Here is a 6,054-nt window from a genome sequence, read left to right on the forward strand (position 1 = left end):
TGAGCTATGAAGCCACACATTAGGAGTGAGGTCAATTTATTGTTTTTTTCAGGCTTCTTCTTTCCAATTGCTTAAATTGGAAAATTTACTGTGATGATCATTCTTCACTCTCATCTACAACCGCAGTTCAAAAATGAATTATTTCATATACTTCACACCATTTCACTCCTCACGGGAGATATGAACTCAATAAATTGACCTTGCTCCCAATGTGTGGCTTCATAGCTCAGTTGGTAGAGCAACGTACCGGTAATGCGGAGGTCACGGGTTCGAATCACGTTGAAGCCTTTATTTTTTTCAGGGTTCTTCTTTCCAGTTGCTTAAATTGGAAAATTTACTGCGATGATCATTCTTCACTCTCATCTACAACCGCAGTTCAAAAATGAATTATTTCATGTACTTCACATCAGAAAGGTACTACTTAACAGAGGTAACATTTAGCTTTAGCTATCGATATCAATGGAACAAACTGGAAATAAGGTTGTCTGAACACAGGTTTGGGAGTCGGAGGCCAGGTGTTGCAAATGTTTGTAGTTATAAAATAAGTGATTCAACTAGCTTGGAGTAGGCAGTAATGAGGCTTGTACGCGGGGCGTGTGTTTTAAGGTGATGTTACACAGGACGATTCGCAACGACCATTTTTAGCGTCATGCAGCGTGGCAACATTGCTGTGACATTGTTTCGAATGGTTACAACATTGCTCCAACATTGCAATGCTGTGTTGCGCTAAAAATGATCATTGCAAATCGTCCCGTGTAACATCACCTTTCAAGGGATAGCCTGCTTTCAGGCTACGACTGATTCAGCTAAGTGTCAGATCAACTGATTGATTGGTATATACAATAATGCGCAAAGATTCTCAATGTTTCAATTTCTGAAAGAATAAGAAACAATTACATTGCCTCTGATGGATAATGGAATGGGGTTAACAAATATGCAACATACAAGAGAGGATAAAGGGGACAGAGAGGGCATTCCCCATACACACCCTATTCCATAGGTAATTCGTCTCGAGTTACTTTTAGAATCGGGATATAGTTACCTTGCGTGCTGCGTGGAGGTTTCGCATGATTAACGCCCTGCAAAACATGTCGGGCGAAAGCCAATGAAAGCGTAAAGAGATCAAGAGCATTCCTGAATATTGAAGTGAAATGAGTTGGTGCTCACCTAGGAAAAGGGAATCACTCCATCTCTTCTTCTGAAAGACTCTTGTTCCGTTTATTTGATTTCTTCAGTGCCTTTTTGCTTGATTTGGTGACAGTCGAACTGGAAGGCGCAGGTTTAGGCTTCCCTGCACTTTTCCTCCCCTTCGCTTCATCTGTTGAACTATCATGATCGGAGTTGGAGCTTTCCACGTTTTCTTGTACATCTTCTTCGCTAGAACTCTCAGCTTCGCTCGAATCACTGTCATTACAATGCTTAGAAACAAGCCAGGAAGGGCGACTCTTTTTAAATTTCTGTTTCACTGACACAGCTTTAGCAGAAATCTCTCTGTAGTCGTTTTCATCGACAATATGAATAGCAATATCGCTCTCCGCGTCTCCCGCCATTTTGTTCTGCGTCAATTCCTGAAGGACGCATAGCTCTGAGCATGGGTCATCCATGCAGAACACATTTGTGCTATGTAATTGGCTGTTGTCTAATCCCTCTCGGGATCTGTGGTCTTAAAAATAACTCGAGACAAATTACCTATGGAATAGGGTGTGTATGGGGGATGCCTTCTCTGTCCGCTTTATCCTCTCTTGGCAACATAATATAATCATATGCTTAGGAAAATTCCAGTTTATTGGACTTAGAACTAAAAGTACCATGTGTTCCTTCATTTTCAATGCTGGTATAGCTCCTTATTATTTCCTAAACACGAGTTATTTGAACTGCAACTGGTGAAACGTCAACTTCCACAAAATTCTGAGAATGTTTTAACTGATAGTGTTTTTTTGCAGATTGCTGTCCCGAATAATTTTCATTCCTTTCGCAAACATTAAGAGGGAGATGAATGAAGAACAATCAGCCCTATGGCAGCAGGTGTTCGACAACTTACTTTCGAAAGTCTCAGCAGTTGTAGGAGACCTTATCGTGGTGGGGGAATGGTTAACTTCGAACGAAGGTCGCCAGCAGTTTAACAACTGCCTGGCGATTGTCGTGGAAGGATTTGGGGAGGAAGGAAAGGGCGCGCGTTTTGCAAAGATGTGGACCTGCGCTCTTATGGCAGCGCTGAAGGTAATCAGGAGTCGTATAGGTCCAACCAACCATTACCCTTTTTTATTATTTTTTTTTCAGAAAAGGTACTTATCCTTTCTTATACTTTACATTGACAAATGGTATCCATTTCACTTTTCAATACTCTTTCACATAATTGGTTTATCACTCTGTATAGCTTTCAACTGCTGTAAAGGCATTACCGTTTTTAATAAGATTGATTAAATACAATAAGACAGGAAGTTATTTCAATTTTTCATATTCATAAAAAGCGTTTGCTACGGCCCCTTTACGTCCCTCACTTACTCAGATAACCCCTATTGTAAAACTCTTTTGCATGTTTGAATCCATTTTATATTGTAAGGTTTGGTTTTGTTCCACAGATGCAGGAGCTAACAACAGCAATCGCAGAGGGCGAAATCACAAATTTTTTTATGAACGTAATAGTCCCTCACGTAAGGAGATTTCACAAAGTTGCCACCCATTTTAAATCTGGTGTTGCCACAACATCTGGCCAGCAGCCCAAACCAGGAAAGGAAGCTATTGTAAGTCGGCTGGAAGAAAAACTGGAAGCTGTCCTGAAAAATGCACCTAAAGAACAGGTATCATCTCTTTCTTCTCTCACTGGATCACACCGACCACTGAAAGTCCATCGAAGGCAGATTCTTCCACTGGTAGTTCTTACAATATTTGCCGAGAAAGTGCCTGTTTTACGAACAATAATGCACACCAGTTGTTGAGAGTTAATAACATTCGTTACAAATAGATGTATACATATCTTCCGTTAAGAGGGTGCACTTTCATGGGACGCTTAGGAGGCATTCTTTTACTGATTTATGCAGATGGACAAGCAATAATTATTCACTTGATAACCGCTGCACTATCTTTTCAGCTGGATAATACACTAAGGTCTGAAGGCATTGCTATTTATAAGTGTGCAAAATTTTTCCTTACCTTGTAATATATATCAAATAATGCCAAGTATATTATGCTTACTTATTTTGGTTAATTCATTACAAATAGGTTTAAGTAGTAGTTCTGTTGTCAATTGAAATTGAATTTGGTCCCTGTGGCTTTGACCCTTCCATTGCCGTTGTCGTGTTGGTAAAGTCCCAACAATCCACCCTCGATCAGCTTGATAGAGGTAAACCGATTAATACTAAACGCACAGTTACTTACGGGCTAAAGAAAAACTTCTTTATTAAATCCTGATATGGACCTTGTGTGACGAACGACGTGAATAACTTGTGAAGTTTATAGACCTTGTCACCACAATACACCATAACCTGTGATGATTGCCCTTCGCCATTCCGCAAAACAAGGTTTAAAATAACCTATCATTGCTACATTTTTATAATTTGTTTTAACTTTCCCTCTTTGGTTTACCTTATTTCAGCAACATGAAATCTACAGGAGGACAAGGACATGAATGATGTTAGTATGGAAAAGGATGATTCAGCTGATTCAGGTGTGTCTTTTTATCCTATGCCCCGGAATACAGCCAATCAGAGAGCAGGAATCCTTGCATATTAAATTGTTCAGCATACAAGGGTAATATTTTGCGGAAAAAAATCTACCACGATGCTTGTGGCATCCACACATGTTCCCGCCGTCAAACGAGCAAAATTTCTTATTCTAGAAAAATTACCAGACGCGACTGGCGAGCACTACCGAAAAGTTGACTTACAATGGCGCGCGGTTGTAACGGTCAAAGAAGCAAGGTTTACCTGTTAATGTCTTATAACTTGTAAAGAATTACAATACAAGGATTTGTAGATATAATTTTATCACAGCAATATTTCCATGGTTTTAACCACCTGCAGCGAGCTTTACATCCAAGCGGCTCAGACTGTTCGATCATTGAATAAATTAACCACCTTGCTTGCTATTAGGCTAAAGATAACCCCTTATCCTTTAGTAGATTTGGAAGCCTTGATCAGAGAAAAAGAGCAATTGCAGAAATCTATAGCATCGTTAACGAAAGATCATGAAACAAAGATTAAAAGAATTGAATCACAAAAAAAAGAATTAAAGACAAGGCTCTCTGTCGAGCAAGAGGAAAGGAACAAGTTCGTAGAATTACTACAAGCATAGGAAAGAGAGATTTCTATGGCAAGGGAGGCCAACGGTGGTAATTAAAACTGTGTAACATACCTCTTTGTAGTCCTAGCCTGTTCAAGGGACTTCTAGTTTCTCTTAAGAAATTGTGGAAAAACTGCGGCGGGTTTATTGACCACTAATGGAAGTGGTGGGGCTGAGGAAAAGAGAAAAAAATTTTTCTCGCGCTAGTCATTTTTTTGAAAAAAAAAGAAAACAAGGTCTGTGTACAGGCTATTGCTGTATTGCAATATCTTGTAATGGCTTACCGCACATCATGAAGGGGGCGGGTTTGGTCAGATTGTTAGATGGATGGAGTACTGACAGTGTTTTGGTTCCTTTGCTTTCAACTTCCTAGAGGGTGTTTTTCACAGGGATTTCTGTTTAGTGCACTGCATACGATCCAGTGGTAATGATATCCATTGATGGCTCCTTTATTCTGTACAGATTTGGAAAGTGCGCTGAGAGAAAAAGAACACTTGGAGAAAATTTTGGCGGGGATGAGAAAAGACTATGAAGCAGAGATAGCAAACTTGAAGTCAGAAAACAGAGTTGAAGACAAGGGCCTCGGAAGAGAAGGAAGAAAGGGGAGATTTTGTCACTTAGAGAACTGGAAGTAATAAAAGGTGAAGTAGATATTTTCGAATTTGTTGGAAGTTTACTACTAATACAATCACAAGAATTGTTATAGTTTACATGCTGTGTTTTTTCTCATTCCAAAAAGAAGAATAATAATTTGGCTGGAAATAACAATCCTTACTTTCATGATCAAACTTAATTTGTATCGGGCAAACGATATTAACACTGACTGGATACAACATCACTCTGCATTTTTACACTTATGATATATTAGTCTTAGAGTCTATGTTACGGTCCTTTGGCTGGCACCATGTTGCATTGTTAAATATTAGTTTTTTAATGTTAGCATATTTTGTTACCGGAGTCTTCCTCAATAGTAACAAAAAGCTAATCGCGAGGGCTCACGTCTTTTCTTCGTCTTGTTACCGAACAAAGTTCCACAAAAAAGAGCTGCGGATATAGCTGCTGTTAAAGGTATGGGAAAAGTATTTGTTGTGCAATAAATGTAACTATATTGGTCAGCAACGTACAGTCAAACTTTGTTAATACCAACACTGAAGGGGCCATACAAATAGTGTCTGCATTAACGAGGAGTCCATATCAAACGGGTTGAAAGTAAATTTTAAAAGCAAACTTTCCGTAATAACGGGGTCTCCCTATTAAGTACGGGTGTTCGTAAAATGGAGTTTGACAGTATTGCTAACGCTTATATACCTTATAAAAACAAATGGACTAAACTCTACGTCCTCCAAATCAGACACATATTACTATCTTTCACTTATATATCCCATTATAATTCAGGTCTAGAAGTGTATCAAAAAGGGACATATTAGTGTATAACATTCTCTCTGTGAAGCTGATGAATTGCCTATTTCTGTCCAATTCCTACAGCAGCAGAAATGTTGGTGGTTAAGGTGACTCCGGGAGAGTTCGAGAAGGAGGAGACGGCACAGGGAGGAAAAAAGAGGGATGTGAACAAATGTCCCCTGTGCAAGACCTGTAGGCAAGGCATTGGCAGCTGTGTACACTAAAGAAGTGCGGCCAATGAGTGCACTGCCGCTGTGAAGCACAACTAGACACCTCTTACAGCTGGCCATTCTGCAGAGGTCATATCAAGTAAACTTCTCGTGTGAAGTCATGTTTACTTAAGCCTATGACTTATTTTACCGATTGGAACCA

The 6,054-nt window shown here is 39.5% G+C and overlaps 1 non-coding gene across 1 annotated transcript; it reads left to right on the forward strand.

The window, feature by feature from the left end:
- Positions 1-215: 215 nt before the first annotated feature.
- Positions 216-288, forward strand: Trnat-ggu (transfer RNA threonine (anticodon GGU)). The gene has a single exon. It is a non-coding gene; the product is annotated as a tRNA-Thr (tRNA).
- The last annotated feature ends 5,766 nt before the right edge of the window (positions 289-6,054 follow it).

This window comes from Porites lutea, chromosome 4, assembly GCF_958299795.1.
Source record: "Porites lutea chromosome 4, jaPorLute2.1, whole genome shotgun sequence".
NCBI classification, from domain to species: Eukaryota; Metazoa; Cnidaria; class Anthozoa; order Scleractinia; family Poritidae; genus Porites; species Porites lutea.